Source organism: Episyrphus balteatus, chromosome 1 (genome assembly GCF_945859705.1).
Source record: "Episyrphus balteatus chromosome 1, idEpiBalt1.1, whole genome shotgun sequence".
Classification (NCBI taxonomy): domain Eukaryota; kingdom Metazoa; phylum Arthropoda; class Insecta; order Diptera; family Syrphidae; genus Episyrphus; species Episyrphus balteatus.
This window is the reverse complement of record NC_079134.1, coordinates 27054607-27077507: the sequence shown is the minus strand read 5'-3', so window position 1 is coordinate 27077507 and position 22901 is coordinate 27054607. Positions and strand designations below refer to the sequence as shown.

The 22901-nt window shown below is 29.5% G+C and overlaps 1 protein-coding gene across 2 annotated transcripts in view; it reads left to right on the top strand.

Annotated features, from left to right (window-relative positions):
* The first annotated feature begins 17532 nt into the window (after positions 1-17532).
* The window catches only part of LOC129907595 (gamma-aminobutyric acid type B receptor subunit 2), a 91960-nt gene continuing 86591 nt past the window's right edge, over positions 17533-22901 (top strand). For both annotated transcript variants that reach the window (XM_055983874.1, XM_055983873.1), the window contains exon 1: positions 17533-18226. The gene's annotated coding sequence lies outside the window, so the exon portion shown is untranslated. The remainder of the gene's footprint in view (positions 18227-22901) is intronic.

Here is a 22901-nt window from a genome sequence, read left to right as displayed (position 1 = left end):
ACTGTAAGATGCTGTGTCATCATTTTTAAACAAAGAACATTGTAACGATCCCCAGTTGGATCATTCCAAATATCAAAATTATAATTTAATCTTAAGTTGGCTTTCGGGCAAGATACATCAAATCTTAAATTAACCATTGGACAAGACACATCCAATCTTAAGTTGACCATCGAACAAGATACTTCGTATCTTAAGAAAACCTTTGAGATTCAAATTAATAAATTTATTTCTTTTTTAAAAAATATTTTAAAGAAGTTTAATTTAAAATTTATACATATATTTTTTTTTTCAAATTAATTTTTTTTAATTGATATTTTTACAACTCTGCCTAGTGCAATGGTTAATACGATGGATTGTTGCAGAGTTGGTGGCTTGTGCTCAGGATTGGACTGGGGCATAGGGGCCCAGGTGGCAAAATGATAAAAGGGGCCCGCCGCCGCCGCGCCACAGCTCCGCGGAACTATAAAAAAAAGTTACCTACAATAGATACCACATACCAACAAAATTTTAATTTTTGTTTTGGCTCGGAAAAGGAGAGTATACTTTATACAAATTTTTGGTGCTTGTAAACCTATTTTTTGCATATATTTTTCCAACACATCTTTCTTTTGACGTTTCTAATTTTAAAATTTACATCTTAAAATTTAATAAATAGAGTACGGGAACAGAGCAAGACTTTAGTTGAGGGCCTTTCTTGTCTTTATTTTTCCTTCTTAGAAAATGTATGGAATTTATTTATTTTTAATTTTTAATAGCTGAAAATTCTTCACAGAGAGTTGAAAATTTTATTAAAAAGCGGAATAACTTCCTGTATAATGATTTTCAAATTTTTGAACTTGCAACTGCAAATAGGCAATAGCCCTGAGTGATAGACCCGAATTTAACGACAACTTTATTTTAACAAAAATTAAATATACATAATACATCTCACTTCCAAATTTAAAAAAACGTTATGATTTTAAAATCGACTTAGTTACAGGTGAACTGTTTCTTATCCAATTCCAAGTTAAGAAGTAAGATGTATGTTTTATTACTACATATTATTATTTTTTTTCTAAAATCGACTTTTGCTAGATTCGAGTCTATTACTAAGGGCCCGTGAGTTTTAGGCTTATAGTCAAAAGAATTAATTAAAATAATCCTGTATTAATTTTAGAAAAAAAAAGGCTTACTTGTTCTTTCTTTTTAAAAACTTTTTTTTTTATTTCCAAAAGTTCTGAATTTTAGCTCAGATTGTTTGCATTCATTCAGAAATTCAGAGTTTTTTTTTTGAAACTAAAAACATTTGCTCTCATTTTCCTTATGAATATTATTGGTGAAAAAAAAACATGTTGTAGACATCCAAAAGGATACCCTTTTATTTATTTTGAGGCACCTGTGTGCAAAAGGTCACAAAAGATGGCATGTGATGGCAAATAATTTAAGTTTGTATTTGGAATTAAAAAAACCCATTTAATTTGTACAAGGGCCCAATAATGCTAGGTACAAGCAAGACCCGAGGATAAGTACGGTACGCGAAAAACCCTTTAATTTGTATCCTGTTTCTGTTGATTCAAGTCTTTAAGATAGATATCTTAGGTGAAAATAAGGAAACTGAGCTGAGGGCCCAGGTGGCAATCGCCAAGTCAGTTATATGGCCAGTCCGACCCTGCTTGTGCTTGCTCTTATAGTAAAAAAAACAGCTAAAAATGTTATAACTTGATGAATCATCAATTAGAAGATATTCGTATCCAAAACAATGTCCACTGATTTCAACAGTTTTCTTATGCAATTTGGATACGAATATCTTCTAAACGGTTAAAGCAATCAATTTGATGTGATGTACTTTTTTGTAGAAAGTTTATACATCTTGCTAATGTGATAATAATGACTTTATCGTAAATTAGAAAATTTTAAAAAGTTGAAAACATTTTTATATTTTTTTTTAAGTTTGACCTCGAATATCTTTCAAATGGTAAGATTAATAAAAAAAAAAGTTAGTAAAACTTTTTTTTGAGGAAAAATCTGTTTCCTACAACAATATGTAGTGTCCGACCGAGGGTCGATTTTTAGCCGAAGCCGAAGCCTAAGCCGAATTATTAGGCTGAAGGAAAATCGTCGGCCGATGCCGAAGCCGAAGCCTAAGGTTAAAAAAGTCAAAAATTCTCCTTTCCAATTGGATAAAAATATTATTTTTATTTATTTATTTATGCTGACACACATGTGTTTTGAAATTTTTGAATACCTACCGAAGAAAAGATTGTAATCTTTTCCACCAAAGAAAAGAATGTAATCTTTTCTTCGGTATTCAAAAATTGAAATTTTTTCGGGCGCCTAGTACGTACGACGCTCGATACAATAAACAGATTCTTCGGCTTCGGCCAAAACTTCGGTCTAAAATGGCAGAAGCCGAAGGTTTGGCCGAATGTTGTTTTTTTTGGCCGAATCTGGCCGAAGCCGAATGCCGAAGCCGAAGCTTCGGTCGGACACTAACAATATGTCTTGCCCTTGATTATTATAATGTTTAAATCTGTTAAAAAAAATAAAACAAAAAACGAATTTTTAAAGATTTTCTTGATTTGTGGACCCCAAATATCTATTAAACGATTAGATAAACATACAAAAGTGTAGAAGGTCTTTTTTATAGAGCGTTCAATTTTATACAAGATTATGTAAAGAAATTTGATTTATAAAAGATGTTTTTTTTAGTAGAGGTTTAATGTAAAAATGGAAAATTGCGAAGCGGAGGACCTTTTCACTAATAAAAAGAGTTCATATTTGGTGATCATATTCTAGAGGTGTCTAGCAATCAATTTTTCGGAGTATAAAATCAAAAGAAGGATTTTGATTTTTTTTGACCCACCATATTGATGATGCTTTGACTAGGTACTTCAGAAGTAAGGTTGACCGAGGTTTTATCTCTAAACATGTTAAAAAGATGTATTGTATCGATTAAAAGGATCAATATATTTTTTTGAAACCCATAATATAGAGCCCTTTAGTATTACAAAATTTACAAGGAATTCAAATATTCATTTTATGGCGTATTTGTTTAAACACAAACAATAACAAATCACTTGAAAGTGAAAACAAGATAATTATCAAATTAAGGTCTTTTGAAAACAATAAACAAAAACAAGTATAAGTCATATTTTATATTCAAGTTAAAATCTTCCACCGATTTAAAAAGAGAAATAAACTTTGAGCCATCAATTTATTGTTCGCAAATCGTTGATATATTAAGTAGATTTCCGAGCGCAATCACTTCATTTAAAAATTGTGAATTGTCACTCTGCTAGTGATTGCCGTCCGCCGCCGCCGACCATCCACCGTTACTGTAGTCTCCGAGTACTATCATACCTACCAAAGTATAGCCTTTAGTTATTATCCGCTCGCATGTATCATTTGCCGGCGCAGATAGGGTGAAATGAATAAGTGGTTTCAACTATATACAATCCCATTCATATCAGAGAGTTCATTTATGCATAAAGTATCAAGCAAAGTACCTACTTAAAAATAATGTACACTCTGTCTATAGGAATATTTACAAAATCCATTTGTTCAATTTGTGTTTGGCGAAATTATGTGCGGTCGTGTAATATTAACGAATGGAGGTCAAATATTATTATAGAAACGAGGATACTAATATGATGTAATTTTATTAAATTCACGCCTTACTATGTTAATGAAGAAGAAAAGGCGTGATAAATATTAGAAATATCTTCAAAAGCAAAGAGTTTTAATTGGGCAAAATATAATTTGCATGGAATAAAAGGCAAGTTTGCCCTGCCTTATGGATTTAGAAATTTTTTTTTCGAGGTATTACAGTTTTCTCGAAAATAACAAAATTTTTACAAGCATTTTTAGTTTTTCTTTATTAAAATCAAGTAGGTGCCTAAAAATTGCGTTTTCGTACAAAAAGACCAGCCTGTTATGTGAGTTAACTAATAAAAAAGAACTTTGAACTAAAATAGCTAAGTAGGACTTGCAAACCCGTCATGCATTTAATTTTAATAAAACAAAATGTTACTCATACACCACAGTGACCCATAATAAATAATTCATTGTTAAAACAGTGTAAACACTTGTTTAAGAACGTATATTTTAGAGTTTGTCGGGTTTTAGCTTGTTTATTTAAAAAAAAAATATGTGTTGCGTGTTGAAAAAATTAGAAAATGAGAAGTTTAGCGCTGAAGTATTATTATAAGTGTTAACATTTTGTCAGTTGGGTGAACTGATATTTAACCATCATCATCCAAAAACATAGAATGAAATATTCTGCCCTTCAGTGGATGGTTGTCTGTCTTCGCTCATATCATTAATTCAACACCGATTACGAGATTTTCGGCAAAAGTATCGGATTCAGAATGTGGGAAAAGAAAGAAAAATGTTTGGTTAGAAATATCTCAAGAACCAGAAATCCAAGAAACTTTTGGTTTGCAGTAAGGAATAGAGCTTAAAGATACCTTTCTTTTGATGTCTTTGTGGGTGAATTTGAAGAAATTTTTTAAATTGTATTTTTTTTTTGACAAGGGGTACCCCTTGGGTTTTTTTTTGGAAAAAAAATTAATTTGTAAATTTTGTACCTGAATGCATAGGCCTTTGAATTATGAAATCATACACAGAGAAGAAAGACCACATAAAATTAAGCGGATTCAACCTTAAAATAAGCGGATTTCTGCATGGTTTTTTGCTAAGATGACTTTCGTCTTAAATTAATTTCTTGAATGCGCAAATAAGATGATCTCACACTAAATTTAAGCGTTATATCATCTTATTTGTATGTGGAAACACTTATTAAAAAAAAGAACTGGCAGCCACTGCCTACAACTGTTGGGTCACTAGGCGAGTGCCTTACCATCGTGCTATCTCACTGTTGGAAATAAGCATGATTGCAACTGCAACTTAAGCTAAAGTGTGACTTTTATTTAAAAATTTTTATTTTTGATCGTTTTTTTTTTTTAAGATGAACATTCAAATTAAAATAAGATGTAGTTCACATTAAATTTAACTGAGTTTAAGTGAAATCACCTTATTTAAAGCGGACATCACCTTATTTTAAGGGGGTAAAATTTAATGTGCGCATCATCTTATTTTAAGGTGTCCTTTTTTTTCCGTGTACCTACATACAAAAATTTTAATCAAAATCGTTAGAGCCGTTTTCAAAAAAATTTAACTTTTCTATTTCCGTTATATGTATGACAGGTACCGTTAGTTTTGGTTAAAAAAAAATCAACTTCTTCTTTAGGGAATTACGCAAAACTGTGTAATACCATATTTGAAAAAAAATCGCTCAAAAACATCGGCCCGTTTTCAAAAAAAAAAAAATATTTTTAAAAAGCTTACAACTATTCTTTTTAAATATTTTCTAATTCAGCTACTCAAACGCGTCTGTAGCGGTGTTTTATTGGCAACTCAGTACTAAGCTCAGTAAATTTTTGCACAGGAAATAACAACAAATGATTGCTAAGGATAAAAATAGAGGATTATTAATAATAAATTCAGGTCAAGCATTGGTTCCGTGTCAAACAAAATCTTCAAGGTTTTAATCAAAACCAACATTACGTTGATGGAGAAGATCAAATGACTCTAACAAAACTACGGTTTTAGTTTTTCTCCAATAATTTGGAGAATGGAAATATAGCGTCGCCGTTTTTGTTTTTAATTGACATACAAGTACGTGCGACCTAGTCATACATTTAATTACTTTAAAAGTATGGCCTTATTTGCAAAATTCTACAGATTTTTTTTAATTCAAAATTTGTACAACCCTTTTTGAGTTTTGGTTTTAAGGTCAAAAAATAGAGTGTGGTTTCAGACCAAAATACATGAGAGGCGTACAAAATAATTTAGATCCATTTTAAAATTGACAAAAAAAAAAATTAAAGTCAAGTTGCTGAAATAAAACATAAAAAAAATCATTTGTGCAATTCACACGTGGTTGAAACCTTAAAAATCATTTAAAAAAAATCGAAAAAATATAACTTTTTTTTATTCCATCACTTTTTTTTATATGACAACCTACAATAAATTTTATACCATATGAAAGCTTATTGTTTCAGTTCAAAATATTTATATCGACCATGTCTATACAACATCACCAAAAAGAGTTAGAATTTTTTTAACCCAATTAGTTTTCATAAAAAAAAGCAAAACAATCAATCTCTTTTCTCTTCTAACGCCATTAAATCCATTTTTTAAAAGACAACCTATAATAAATTTTCCATCATTATTATTTCACCTTTTATATGACGCTTCAATCATATTTCTACCACGCCTACAAAAAAAGTAAGAATTTTTTAAAGCCAACCATGTCGAAATTTCAAACTGAGATTACGGTACTTCCTCTACTGCTGGCTGTACATCAGCAACAAATCTTCACAGATGTTTTGAGGTATTTTTCAAGTTTTTCAATTAAAGATTTTATAACTTGTAGAACATGTACCGTTATGTGTGATAAATAAATTTGTTATGTGCTCTAGATCAAAAGATATAACGTGTTAAGAAAAGGAACATCTTTTCACTGTTATCTCAGAATTTTGAATATGAAATTAATTGAAATTTTGCACAATAATAATTTATTCAATTACCTATCTACTGTATAAATTTCATTCATCTATCTATTAAAACAAAAAAGTTATGATCAATTGATTTTTCGTGTCGCTTTTTCGTTTCATCTTGTTTCAAATCACTACGATACTAAAGAAGTTTTCACTTCAAAAGAATGTATTTTTTTTTTGACGTGATAACGTTTTATAAATCTAGGAACACTAGCTGGATGCACGAAAAAGTGAAACTCATGTTGACGTTCCAAGATATACATATGAAGCCCAAGTCCAACTTTATACAGTCCAATGTAAATAGTCCGCTGATCAATTTGTCTTTTGCACCAGAGTTCTGGGGTTCGAGTCCAAAGACAGACCAATACTTTTTTTTTTCTTATGTACAAATAAATTTAAAATAATTTTCTAAAGCACAGAACCTATTTTCTTATGAGGTTATTACGTAAAATATTCGTCCGTTAGGCGAATTTACAGACATCCAATCCAATCTTTTGTTATGTTACATATAATGTAACATGTTAATATTGTATAGATTCAGACATGTCCTGAAAAAACGTAGTTCTGCATTTAGTTCAGACGTTTGAAAAATATGTTAGTTTCTTGACCTTTGAGACTTGACCTTTTTCATCATAACTATTCTAATAAAATTCTTTTGAAAGGTGCATAAGGATTTATTTTTTCAATAAATATCCACGTGTAGAACAAAAGAATGGAAATATACAAAGGCTAAAGAAAACCTACATATTACAAAAAGAAAAGTTTTCTTCACGAGGACATAAAAATGCCTTTTGTTATTTTCTTTTTTATAAATCAACTATTGAAAATATTGAACAGTAATATTTGCCCCCCCAATCACTTTATTTACCTTCTAAATCTGAAATACATTCCTTCGTCATACCAAAAGAGGTCATTTACCTACACACACTTTCGATAAAAAAAAAAAAAAAACAAAATTTGAAGTACTATGACGTAAACAGGTCAACATGCCCATAACTTAATTTCTTTCCTCACAAGAGGTAAGTAAATAGTTGAACTAAAAATATACATCTTCGTTGTGAAAATTCAATCAGAGCCCATAATTTGAATTCCATCTAGAACATTCCCACAAATTTAAATGATAAATTCAATTTCATATTTTTAAGTGCGTCACTTATGCAATTAAATGCACTTTTTTGCAAGGAAATCAGACTTTCATGTCAACCACAATTTCAATACAAACAAAAAAGCTCATATTTGCCATCCATAGACCATTCTGTATTTCTTTTACCTGCACACACACACACACACACACTAATATATTCTCCAACCCAGCTGGCTGAGCGGTTTCACTTTGAAAATTCGGGGTAGGTCATTTGAGGTATTTTCCATTTCTAGAAAAATAGAAAAGCTTTTTTTTCGATGCAAAACTGTTTGAATGTTTATTTTGTGCTTTTTGTGTGTGTGTCTGTGTGGCATACAAGAAAAAATGTGCAATGGAGGGACACGTTTGGCGGACGACAACCTTTTTATAGGCTGCGCAAGAATGCATCCGGCCGGCATTTTTTCTCCTTCGTGCACCTGACCTACTCGCTCTTTTATATGCGTTTGCTTTTTATAGAGCGCAAAAGCTCTTTGTCTATACTCAAATAGAAAAAAAAAATCTACCAGACATGACGAAGAAAAACATCAACTGAGAGCAGCTGTACGATTTGTTTACGACCCATCCTTGTCTAACGGCGACGGAAGATACGGCAATGACACATTGACATCGTGCAAAGTGAATGCACAATTTTTGTTTACGGTCCATCCCGTTCTGGCATAAGTTTTTTGTTTCATTCGGCGCGACGAAAAATGACGTAGATTGGATGGTGTTCCGGACATGCGCTTTATTTATTTCTTATTTTCAAAATTACAGAAATGCAAGTAAAGTTCATAGAGAAAAGTTTTTTTTTCTTCTTAATGACACTGGTTTGTGTATTTGATAATTCTATGCTTTCATAGATGTCTTCAAACTGTTAAAGAGGTTTGGATATTAGCGTTTGGGGTAGAGTATAAACAATGGCCGTATTTTATTCAACAATGAAAAACGCTACTGGGAACATACTTTAGATGATAACTTAATTTATAAAGCTTAATATTAAAAATAAAAAATTAATTATAAATTTAATGTCAAAAGTATCAAAACTAGATTCGTTATTAAAATTTTAAAACCCTAATTAAAAAAAATCAATAGAATCATTAAATTTTGTTAGATAAACAAAAAAAAATAACAACATTATAAAATTATTAGTAGTTTAAGTATGTATTAGTGGAGTAACTAAAGCTAATTACACTGGTCAACAAGGTTTTTGCCACAACAACCAAAATATACTTTTTTAGTAGTTTTTGATGTGCTGATCTCGAATCTAAAGTTTATGAAATATTACCGTTAGAAAATGTCAAAAAAAAACGTCATTTTGGCTGTATTCGAGGTTATGTTTTTGTGTTTGGTAATTCATTATGAATTAATTTGTAACGGTGCTGGTTTTATTCTTAAGCGATAAATGCAATTTTCTCACAAACTGACTTCAAACACAAAAAAAAAAAATATTTTGAACACAACGGCAACACGTACAATATTAAAAAATACATTTTAAAAAATCCAAAAGCTCCTTCCTATCTAAAAAATTTAATTCCACAAAATTTAATGCATAGTTTTTGAAAAAAAATGGTCCTTAAACTCTGAATTAAAAAAAAAATGTTATTAAACAAATTTAAATGACTTTTTTCAAACTTTTTCGTAATAAAATATGATTACTTAAATTCCGAAGAAGAAGAGGTACTATATATGATAGTTTTGAAAAAAAAAAAAAAAAAATTAAAATTACTCCAATTTCATTGGATTTTTTGATAAAAACTGAATTTTTGTTAAACTTTTGCTATTTTACTTTCAACAATAAGGGCTATTGAATGAAGAAAAAATAACTTTATATTTAAATGTTGAACTTAAAAAAAAAATTAGTTAATTTTTTTTTTCAAAACTTCTATTACAAAAGTTCTTCGAAAATGAAATACTTTTGAATTTTGTCCATAAATTGTAATACACATTGACATTTTTTTTATAATTTCAAATAATAATAAATGTGGCCTAAAAAAATTGAAAAATAAATGCATTTTATGTTACGAAAAAGTTTTAAAAGATCATATTAAAATTTGTTCAATAATTTTTTTTTCAAAAATCTGAGTTTAATTACCATTTTTTCAAAAACCCTTTCCTGAATTTACTTAATTTTAATTTTACAAATATGAATAAGCTTCTAGCTTTGCATAAATGTATATTTAAATATTGTAGGTGTTGCCGTTGTGTTCAAATATTTTTTTTTGTGTTTGAAGTCAAGTTGTGAGAAAATTGCATTTATCGCCTAAATCTTTTGGCATTAATAAATCTATGAAATTTAAGCAAATTTTTTTTGTTCACAAAAATCTTCAATTAAACTTAAAAATTCAAAACGGTTACATTTTAATCTATAGACTTTAAAGTATTTTAAATTACCGACATTTGAAAAATAAGATCATCAAAATCAGAGCTCTTCGGCCGGGTTTCCTAGTATTGTCATATATCAAATATCAAAAATATTTTTATAGTTTAAATTAAGAAAAAAAAAAAAAAAATGATATATAAAAAAATCAATTTTTGAAAAACGAATTGATAATTTTTGTTTAAATTTGGATTTGATGTGTTAATTTATAATTTCTTAAGAATAGCATACCTACTTATTTATATTTTTGAAAATTTTTATTGAATAAAAACTAAATAAAAGCGGTTCTTACAATTTTCTGAAAAAAAGTCTAAAACAAAGTTTAAACAATCTAAAAACAAAAAAAATTACTGAAACATGCCATGAATAAATTTTGTTTATAATGATGTCGCTCAAATTATCCAATTCCTGAACCAGAGCAGAATTTAGGTTACTGAAAGTCTCTTCATGTCTGAAAATGCTTGGGCTCATCGTTGGCCAAGCCATAGCATATTTTCCACTTTTTACAAGAATTCAGAAATGCACCTGCAAAAAGTTTTCCTGTTAAATGGTGGGAGCAAATTCGGCACGAGTACGATAACTTAGGCGACAAGAATTGATAACTGTATTTTGTTCAATACAATCATTTTTTACTATGGGAGGGGGGTCTATCTCCCCCCGTTTAGGCGGGATTGACAATTTTCTAAAATATCACGGAAAATACAAAAAAAAAATTATTAAAAAACAACGGCAACACTTACGGTTATGAATGATACCTTTCTCAAAAACCGGAATTACTGAGAATTCAAATATGAAATTAATCAATGAAATAAACTGCCTCAATTAATTTCTTATCAAATATGACTTATAGTTTCCGAGAAAATTGAAAATAAAGAAATTACATTTTTGTTTGGTATTTTACGTGATATTTTAGAAAATTGAACCTCCCGCCTAAACGGGGAGAGATAGATCCCCCCTCCCATAGTAAAAAATGATTTTATTGAACTCCTCTAAAAAATACTGTTATCAATTCTTGTAGCCTAAGTTATCGTACTCTCCCCACAAATTCACATATTATGTACTTTTGCAGATTGTTGCTGATGAAAAAGATATACTTGTTCGATTTTTCCACAATTCTACATATATTTAAGTATTCACAATAATATATTTACAGATTTTTGAGACGCTCAACATCGTTTGGTGCCATTGTGAATCGGACCTATGTTGGTAAAGCGAGCAAATTCGAGGATATTGTTGAGCGGAAAAGCCGAGCTTTCCATCGTGAAGGACCTTAAAAAATTTATGAAGTTAAAAAAAATGTTAAAAGAAATAATTTGCTTGTTTTACTATACTAAGTTTTTACCAATTCATTGTTATCGTATTATATAGTAAAATCTAAATGAATAAAAATGTATTTTTTATGTGAAAAATATTTCGAGATTTTTTAAAAATAATTTTTCTTAAATTCATAAAAAGACAACGTGCCAGAAGAAGACATTATTTTAGGTGCCGTGTTAAGGGTAAGAAAAAACATCAATCAACTTTATATTGGCATCAAGAGACAGTTACCAGGAGAGGCTTGTTAGCTGGGATTGATATTAACCGTTGACTATGAGCGCAACCTTAATTAAGTATGTAAGTAAATAATCCTGTTCCAGAAAATATAATTTTTTAAACTTTTGTAAGTAATTTTGAAGAGTCATTGTGATAAAATTCATATAACTCGAGTTGACGTTCACATGCTCATTCGAGTAGAGGCCAGATCTTTCATTTCATTGCAAGTACCTACTTTTATCAAAGATTTAATTCCAAACTACCTTTCCCTGATTTCCTATAAGTTCGATTCAAAATTTCGTTTTCCAACACTTTTTAGGCATTTATTGAAAACACAAATTTAACGCATGAAAAGAAAAATTTCCAATTCCAGAGCATCTGGGATAAAAACAGGTGAGCATATTTCCCTGTTGATTTCACACACACTCACCTGGTTTTGACACTAAAAATAATTGCTTACTGAAAAACTAAGTCTCATCACGTGCAGAGAGAGAGACAGACACAGTGCGGAGAAAGTCAATTAAAATTCCGAGTCTCATACTATCACCCATATAGCTACTATACAATTGCTGGCTTTTGAAGTGCGAAAATTTGCGTTAATTGCAAAATATCGATCGGCATTGAGTCACTGAGTCACAATATATAATCGTTTGCTCCAACTCCTTAATGTTGTATAGGTTTTTACCATAAAGTGTACCAGAGCCCAAAAGAAACTAACAATTTCGTCGTGCTTGCTTGCCGTTACCATTTGCCATCATGTTCATGTGAACTAAAAAGGGTAATTAAAGACACCTTGCCATGATGGATAAAGTTTTTGTTGAAATCTATTACCACAAGGACTTAAGCATATTCTACAAAGGAGATGCCAAGTGAAGGTTTTGATGTTGAGTTGAATTTAGGAAGCAAAATCATTAGAGAATGAAGGCGATGTAGGAGGAGGAGGCAGTGGCGGTGGCAGCAGGCGGCGGCGTTAAATGGAATCTTAAGAAGTATTAAATGAGGATTTGGGTAGTAAAATGGGGGGAAACAATTTGTTTGTTGGAATGTGCGAAGGGGGGAAAGCAAGCTAATGAGATGATATGAGTTTGTGTATGTAGTTTTTATTAGACTCGGAATGAGCATGTGAACGTTAATCACTTTTATGAGACGATAAAAGGACGAAAAATGAACAAGAACGAAGAACGAGAACGGAAGGAACCACACAGTGATCAGTATAATCACATTAACTATAGGACTATGAATGTTTATGGGTATAATGGACGCAAATCTGTATACTTAACATGCGGTTCAAGTATCAAAGGGAATGTATTAAAACATAATAAAATAGAGGCTCAGAGGCTAAGTTAATTCAACTTGAACCATATATACATTTTCTTGTGATACGACACTGAAAGGCAACATTAGAACTATCAACTATAAGGAGATATAATATTTAGAAACATACAGGAGAGTTACTTAAATAAGGTAAAGGCTTATATATGGCGTACGAAACTTGAAAACTGTAATCAAATAAACTATAAACTAATACTTTTTCTTAGGAAGAGTAAGTCGCTGAAAACATAACTAGATCGGATTTTATTAATTAACATAATTTTTTAATTTGGAAATTTAGACTGTGTTCAGTAACAGGAAAATACAAATTATTACTTCATAATGATTAATTAAAAATCTACCAACTACTTTTTTGATCATTTCCAATACGGTGAAACCGAACTTCATAAAAATTCGTGACCCCGTTTACAAAAATAACATTTCAAAAAAAAAAAAAATAAACAAATCCGAAAACACCTTTTACGAAAAAGTCAGGAATTAATAAAACTTGCTTAAAACACAAAAGATTTGTAAAAATTCAAAAAAATATTTTAGTTTAATTTTATACAAAAAAAAATCTATTTAAAAAGTTCTGACCAGAAATGTTAAAATCTGTTTAAATTTGAATTTTAATTTTTTAATAATTGCCTATGTACGTATATTAGTTCGTTCGTTATTTAAGGGTTTTTCGAGAATCAAGTTCCTAAGTGGAAAAACTATTTCAAATAATAATAAAAAAAAATCCCCCAATTTTTGCAGATTTTAAATTTTTTTCTCATTTAAAATAGGTATATGTTGACTTATGAGGCCATTTTTCCAGATATAGCCTTATGTTTGATGAGGTACTTGTCTACATTAAACACCGCTTTCAAAAAGGTATATTTATACCATTTTTCTAGGACTAAGGGTTTAGTCAGGACATGTATGTTTTTTTTGGTTTAACCCTCTGTCGGCCCGCGGCGCGGTTGCGAATTTGGCACGACAAAAATGAAAAAATTACAATTTTTCAAAAAAGTGGGTGCAAAAAAGTCTCTTTATAATGGTGTAAATACATTTTTTTTTTATTGTGAAAACAATATTCGAATTCCTCGTAAAATTCTACATCAATTTCATATATGTTTTCTCCATAAAATATGAGACATAAAAAAGTTCTAGCGACATGAAAAAGTAGAAGCCAAATTCGCACCCATGTGCCTATCACGTCACAAAAACGAGGTGTGCCTACAGAGGGTTAAAGCATATGTTTTATTAAAATAAGCATATGAAATAGCATGAAAGAATTTATCTAACAAATGGGCTCATAAGTCAACATATCTCTATTTCAAATGAGAAAAAACTTAAACATTCTTGGGGCGCCATCTAGCGTCAAAATTAAAATCTGCAATAATTAGGGTTTTTTTTTTATTATTTTGAAATAGTTTTCTAATTAGGAACTTGATTCTTAAATACATACATAATGTATCTACATTAGTGTGATTTTTTTTTGAGGCGACCATCGATTTTTGTCAAAATTTTATTGAATATGTCCAACATAAAATTCCCTAAAAATGTGAGCCCTTAAAACGGTAGTTATGAACGAATCTTAGTTTATTATCTCGATAAATATCAATAATACAGAATCAATTTTGAGATTTTTTGTAGGAAATTGGATAAAAAAAATCATGAAAAAATGGCTTTCGTGGCCTGTCCTATCTTACTGTTACGTAATGGCACCTATAACAGATCGTTCAATTCTGAGTAATTTGCTTTTTGACTCTTTGAAATAGCATAAAATTCAGCTGAGCTGTACAAGTTTTGAAAAAATTCACTCAAATCTATATATACAGGGTGTCCCAAAAGTAATGGATCAAACGAAATATGCTGATAGGAGAACTTAAGGGCTCTCAGAATTTGGTAACTTGTTCATCCCAAATCCTTACGGTTTTCGATTTAATGCAATTCTTGTGAAATTTCGAAATATCCCTACTTTGCAACAGTGTTTTGCTTCATGCACCCATTATTGATTTTTGTTTTTTAAAATTCTTTTACAAAAACATTGCCAAATAATAAGGAACAAATAAATAATCAAAATATTTTTTATTCCATACGCCATTTCCCTGCAAATTGACTAACAGTTTCAAGTTTTATAAAAAATCAATTTCTAACTTTTATTTGAGAGCAACACTGCAAAAAAAAATTGTACGGTGTGAGATTGGTTTATTATTTTAAAAAGTTGCCCTGTTATTCTAGTTTTCAAAAATGTATAAAAGCTCCCAAAGTTGCAGTTATATCGCATAGTATTACAATTTGAATTCAACAAAACAGGGTTTTTCAGAACAAAAAACAACCAAAAATAAACACATTTTCTCGAACTGTTATTTGTTTATTTTTCTTTGAACAAAAGCCTATAGTTTTGTTTGTATTTTTGCTCTGAAAAACCTTGTTTTCTTGAATTCAAATTGTAATATTATGCGATATAACTGCAACTTTGGGAGCTTTTATACATTTTTGAAAACTAGAATAACAGGGCAACTTTTTAAAATAATAAACCAATCTCACACCGTACAATTTTTTTTGCAGTGTTGCTCTCAAATAAAAGTTAGAAATTGATTTTTTATAAAACTTGAAACTGTTAGTCAATTTGCAGGGAAATGGCGTATGGAATAAAAAATATTTTGATTATTTATTTGTTCCTTATTATTTGGCAATGTTTTTGTAAAAGAATTTTAAAAAACAAAAATCAATAATGGGTGCATGAAGCAAAACACTGTTGCAAAGTAGGGATATTTCGAAATTTCACAAGAATTGCATTAAATCGAAAACCGTAAGGATTTGGGATGAACAAGTTACCAAATTCTGAGAGCCCTTAAGTTGCCCTACCAGCATATTTCGTTTGATCCATTACTTTTGGGACACCCTGTATATTTTATATGGAAAATCTTCTTAATTTAAGGGATAAAATTTCAAGGTAATTTTTAGTTGGGTATTTCCAACAAAATTTTGAAATAAAAGTGACAAAAATCGATGTAATTTTCCATACATTTTCTAAAATATATTGGTATGCCAGCAAAAAAGGAATACAAATCGACATATAAAATTCATTCATCCGTTTTCAAATACCTAATTGATTTTTCAAAAAAAATATTTTTTTAAATTTTTTTCAAAATTTTGAAACAGTACTCTACCTCTTCGAATATCCCAAACCTGCCCGCCATATGTTACGATAGCCTTAGATAACTCTGTTTATGGTGTTTTTTTTTTGAGTGTTTTTTGATCTCCACGAGCTTACTTGATGACTTCTTTGGAGTAGGAAAAACACCAAAGTATGTAATTAGAAAGAATTCTTACTCTACTTTTCTTTCCTAATTCAGAATTCCATTCACTCTAATATTTCATTTCAAAAATGTAATGTTTAAAAATGTATTTGTTCATTACTCAGTACATTTATTTTTATGAATATTAGTCCTTAAAGTAATGTATCCTCGTCAAATAAATAACCAACCCTATCTACTCTAAAAGCTCATACCAACATCAAAAACCCTCATTGTATGGTTGGTAACACATAATTTGTTTAAATAGTTTTTTTCACTTCATTAACTCTCAAAATCATCTTTCCATGGACATCCTCTTTCTTACATCCACCCTATCAACTTTGTAGTCAACACGTATTAGAGAACAAAGAAAAATCTTCTTATTTACCATCGTCATCCAGAGTAGAGTGAGAATGATAAAAACAAAAGAGTTAAATTCCACACAAAAACGGTTAACCACAGTATTTACTTGCATGCAAATTTCTCTACAAAAAATGAATCCTTATCCTACTCTCCAAGAAATAAAATAAATAAAAAAAAAACAAAAACTAATAATGAACACCCATCAATCTCACATCACAAAACTCCTCTTCCTCTCACTCCACAATCCAACTTTCAATTAATCAATTTCCTTATTTTGAAAATATTTCAATTTACACAAATATTTCTTATAAAGAAAAACCCCCATCATCATCACAGTCAATAATGAAGTAATGAATTTTCATTTCCAAGACATACAAAGTCCTTTAAGATACAACTTATCATAGTATCATCGAGATAAAAGATAAAACCTTTAAATGAGATGATAAAGAGAAGCTCTCTACACATTGTAAATATTTTATATATAAAAAAGGACGAATATAAAATATCTTTGTCAAAATCAAGTGACAGATGTAAGAAGGATAATGGTTTTGTTTTTTGTGTCTTGAAAGTGTCCATGAAAAATAGCCAAATGTCCTTTTACTCAAAATAATAAATCATCGATTAAATAGATTTTCTAACCATAACTCAAGTTCAATGACTTAAAATACCTACCAGCTGACCCAAAGTCGAAAAACATATATAAATATACATTCTCACTTAATGTACACACATAGAAGCCAATATGAGTCCTTTGAAAAATTTTATTTTCTCTCAGAAATTTATATCGGCCGGGAAAGTGAAATTTTATCAAAACAATAACAGAGCCACGTGTTGATGCCCACCTTACCGCCCACTAAAAAGAATTTTCCAAGTGAGCAGGACTAAATCTCTCTCAAATGAGATAAATCTCTCACAGAATCCTTACACGCAGGATCAAAAATCAGCCGGACCGATTGAATCAAATTGAATGGCAGTATTTAAACGCCCGTGATCCTGTTGCAGGACCTCAGTTCAGCATCTTTCTTCGGTCGGTTCGGTTGGAAAATACAAAAGACCCAAAAAGGATACCACGGCCTATAATCTCTCAGCATCCTTGAAGAAGTTAAACATCAATTTTCTGACACCCTGAAAAAATAAACAAGTGTAGTGTGGGCGGAAGCTTAGATGAAGATTTAAGAGTGTTTTATATGTCACATTTTGTGGTAGCCGCTTAATGTTGATTCCTTGAGACCGTACTCATAGCACGTATAACACGCAGCAATCCTGCCGTGACATAGCAATTACTGATAAATTATTTAACAAATAAAAAAAAAAATTATTCTACCACGTTTCTTTTTGGTGTTTTGTGTAATTTTGCAATATATTCTTTTGTAATATTAAACAAAAAGGAAGAAAAAAAGATTAAAAAAAAAAGTAAAAATATTGTTTCCTTTTCTCCACCCAAAAATTCATAGGAGATTGCCAGAAAAAATGTTGGGTCAAAATTAGTTTTTAAATATTTATAATCAAATGTGAGTGATATGCAGTGCGTATGAGTGTTATTTTCTTTTCTGTTTTTTTGTTTTTTTCATCTGTGTTGTTTTTGTATAATGGAAATGGTGATTTGAAAATTTTCAAGGATACACACGCAAAAAAGCAGTTTGACTTTTGACTTGGTCTTTTTTTTGGATTACGGGCCATGGAAACTGGGGTACGTTCGTGAAGTTATTTTTTTATTCATTTATTCTTATTTTTTTTTTACTGAAAAAAGAAAAAAAAAAAAATTATACCAAAATAAGTTTGAAAATTTGATTTGTTTTGTCGATGTATATTCATGAGCTCATCCTCGGAGGGTTTTTTTTTTCAAGTTGTTATATATGAAATGGTAAAAGTTACAAGGGTATTTTTTGGTTGATCTCGGATTTCATTTTTCCATCAACAAATAAAAAAGTAGGTACAGATTGCTTGAGAAGTGATGTGTTTTAGATTCAATCAATTGAGTGTTGACTTTCATATTTTTTTTCTGAATTAAATTGAAAGAATTTTTCTTTTGCACATTTAGATAGTAAGTTTTTCTGTACACAAAATAATACACAATTTTATAAAGTGACAGCACTTTGTTTTTATCACCTTTAGTGGTGAAAAAGGTTATCTTCTGTACAGAAAAAGGTTAAAAATGAGGATTTTCATGAAGATTATTTAATATTAAAAACATTTTATGGTATTATGGAAATAAAAAAGATATAATAAAGACCCTGAAAGGGTTTGCCAACAACAAACTTTCACCAAAAAAAAAAAAACAAAGGTTTTTATTCAACAAAAAAATGTATTTTTGTCGTGATAATGTTGGGTTATGGAAATCTTTTAGCTTGAGACTGCTAGTAAATTTATGACAACATAGATACATAGAAACTTCTTTAATATTTGAAGACCTGAAAGTAGAGTAGAAATATGGAAGTTGGCTTGCTATGTAATAGTAACAGCTCATGTGTGCCTTTAGAATGAAGAAATATAAACCTTAACTAAAAGGTCAAAAGTATATATAGAATAAAAACTCATAACATTTACATTTTTTTAACTGTTTGAAAACTAAAAAAAAGTTACTCATACACCACAGTGTCCACATCGATATTTTTTTTAATTCCTTTTTTTTAGTTTCTTGAGAAAATAGTATTGAATGTATTTCTGACAGTTTCTATATGTATTTTCAATTTAAATGCAGTTTTGAAAATAAAAAAAAATAACAAACTATTGTTACAATCGTACAAATATAATTAAGTTTTATATCGAAAAAGAGACATTTGCTGACCTTTAAACAAATGCCGGTACAGCTTTAAGTTAAATTTGTTATATTGAGTGTGACTTTTCACATTTTTTGGTTTCGAAACATTTCATGACTATGATAACGAAAAAAGAAAATAACAAGATTTAAAATGATTAAACAAATTTTCTGAGACTTGAATAACAATTTTATTCTTAACCGTGTGTCAGCACACGGGTGTGAATTTGGCAGGACAAAAATAAAAAAATTACGATTTTTCAAAAAAGTGGTCACAAAAAAGTCTCTTTATAAGGGTGAAAATATTTTTTTTTCGGAATTGTGAATGCAGAATTCGAATTCCTCGGAATATTCTACATCAATTTCATACTTGATTCTCTATAAAATATTGTGACCGAAAAAAGTTCTAGCGACATGAAAAAGTATAAACCAAATTCGCACCCGTGTGCCTATCACGTCACAAAAAAGAGGTGTGCCTACAGAGGGTTAAATGCAAAAAAAAAAAATAAATTGCACTACTGGATCGCACAAATTTGCTCTTAGTAAAATGAACTTCGAATATTCAAGCATTTTACGTAAACATCATAAAAGATTAATTTAAAATAAAAGCAAATTAACAACCCGTTAAAATAAATGATTTACCAGTAAGCCATAAATAAAAAACGGTTGCGTTATTTCCAACATTAAATTTCTATCCCATATTTTTTTCCAAAATATTTGATTTTTGACTTATTTCTTTGGCTGTAAAATATTTATAATTAAATTGGACACTATGGTGTATGAGTAACTTTTTTTTCATTAAAAATGTTCATAAATTGTGAGTGCAACAATTGTACAACATTTTAACCTGATTTTCTTTGTAAAAAACAGTTATTCATTTTGTTAATTTGCTTACATTACCAAATGATGACAAACTGAGTGAAGAAATTTTGGGAATTTACCGATGATACGACCCAGTTCTATTATAATAGTTTAGCTGACACATATTGGAATGCAGAGAAAAGTTATTGGACTGAGACTGCGAATCTTTGGCCTCTTTTTATTTAAAGTTATATTATTATAATTTTTTGTCTACATCAAAGGGTTCTTTTACTTTATTTTAAATTTATTTAAAAAAAAAATCTATTTTCTTGGAGCGAAAATAAAACTAAAAAAAAATAGGTTTCAATTAGAGTTTAACTCTAATCTCTGACTGAAAGACGTTTTATTTGTACTGTTCTTTTAATTTTTTTATTTACCTAAATATTTTATTTAAAATCACCAGTATTAAGAGATTTCACTAACTTGGTTAAAGCAATGATAGATATTAAGAATATATGAAAGTTCTTAAAAAAGAGCCAAAATTAACTTATGTTAAAAAAAACTAAATTCTAGTCTTACTATATTTTTCTTCAACTTAAATTTTTCCCATTCATATTAAATTTTTTTTCTAATTTTAACGAGAATCGAGTTATAAAAAAAATCCGACAAAAATTCTAAAAATATTTATAGACAAACGATTTGCTTTTAACTGGACTATAAAAAAAGTAATGTCATTATATTTCTTTCAAGTTTTCCGATCCGAATTGAAATGTTTTTGTTAAATATATTTCTTTAGTTATTTTTAGGTATAAGCGGATATTAATTCGAACTTATATTCTTCACTTTTGCAGAAGTTTTATTTTCTCAAAAACTGTTCCAACGGTTAAAAAAAAAAATTGAAAAGATAGTTTTTCACAAAGATCTTTTAGTGAACTTTTTTTGGAAAATCATGTAGTTACTAGCCATAAAACTAATTTTGTTTATTTGAATTACACCCACGCAAATAATTCAATATGAACAAATAAAAAAAAAATAAAACAAATTTTATGCACAAGCACTTATATAATTTTAATATAAACTTAAAATAATATTTTGAAAAAAATTATTTATGAATTACTAGCTGACCCGGCGGACTTCGTTCCGCCATTTCTTGTATTTATTTCCAATTTTCGACTTTGTAATGAACAAAAAAAAAGGGGATTAAAACTTTAAAAGTTTGTAAGATGAGTCTAAAAATATTCACTTTTAAACTTTTAGCAAAAAGTAGCCTAAGTAAAATGCTCACTACATGCACTACAATGCTGCACCACACAAAATTTCACAATGCAAAGTTATTAACTCTTTCAAACGTTTTTTCCATAAATATTTCAATACGGCTTGTTACGGCACTTTAAAAAATCAGCGTTTTGCAAATACACCCTATTATCAATATCGCACTTTAACGGCTCTTTATAAATTTGAATAATATGTATGCTATTTAGCCTGCCCTTTCTTACGCCCATTTTTACTCGACTTTAGAAAATATTTTGATCTCTCTTTTTGGTACCTACATATAGTTAAATTTTTTCGTAAAGCATGTGCGAGTCAGCGGAAATATGCTAACCCATAATGTGCATGAGCGTGGTTCGCTCAACTGGTTCGCTCGGCAAGCTATTCCTACGCTATGAAAAGCATGGCGTTATGTGAATTTCTCAAAATTGATTGTAAGCAACATGGATGCAATGGAGAGAATCAATTTAATTGTCTCTTAATAAAAACAAAAAAAACATATACTTTATTTTCTCATGCTATAAATCAATTTTTTCGATGACAACCTATAATAAATTTTAGATCATGTGAAAGCCTATTATTTCACCTTTCACATGACGTTTTAATGATATTTCTACGATGCCTACAAAAAAAGTAAGAATTTTTTAAAGCCAACCATATCAAAAGTTCAAACTGAGATTACGGTACTTCCCACACTGGTCACCACCACTGGTGGCTGGTCATGATCAACCGATCTCCACAGGTGTTTTTAGGTATTTCTCAAGTTTTTAATTTAACATTATGTAGCTTGTAGTTGATGTACGGCTATGTGCGATATCTGCGATCAAATGAAAGGTAATATCATCAAGATGCTCAATAAAGTTAAATACAATTTTAATGTGCTCTCAATCAAAAGATGTGACGTGTTGAAAAATAGAACTTTATTTTACCGTTATTCAAGATTGTGTTTACATTTTGATACAAATATACAATTATAGTCTTGCTTATTATCTATCTACACAGTAAATTTCATTCATTTATATGTTGAAGAAAAAGAGATAAAAATAAAAAACAGTTAAAAACGGCCAAAAAAATTGGAACAAAAAAACTTGTTTTTCCCGTTATTCGGTCAAAAATCATTTTAAAAATTCAATTATTTGCACATGCATGCGCATAATTAAAACCCATATGTCCTATTAATTTAAAATTTTTCGCAGTTTTTTACAAATTCCTTGTTTTTTTCAAAAATTCATATTTAAAAGTACAGGGTCTATGAAAAAAATCCGTATGAGACGCCTATTTTTTTTTTAGTATCTTTCTAATGGTGTAATTCAAATTTCTGTACAAAATTGTGCCTATCTGTAATTAATCTTTTGTCGAAGGTATATCACATGTTTTGACTGCAAAAAACCCTGAACAACTTAATTTTGAAATTTTTTAGAATTTTTTCATTACCTTTTCCAAACTAACAATAAATGTATCTATCAATTTAAAAAAAATCAGATCTCTAAAACTTACCGTTTAGAAAATAGCCTCTTTTTTCAATGTACTGTTACTC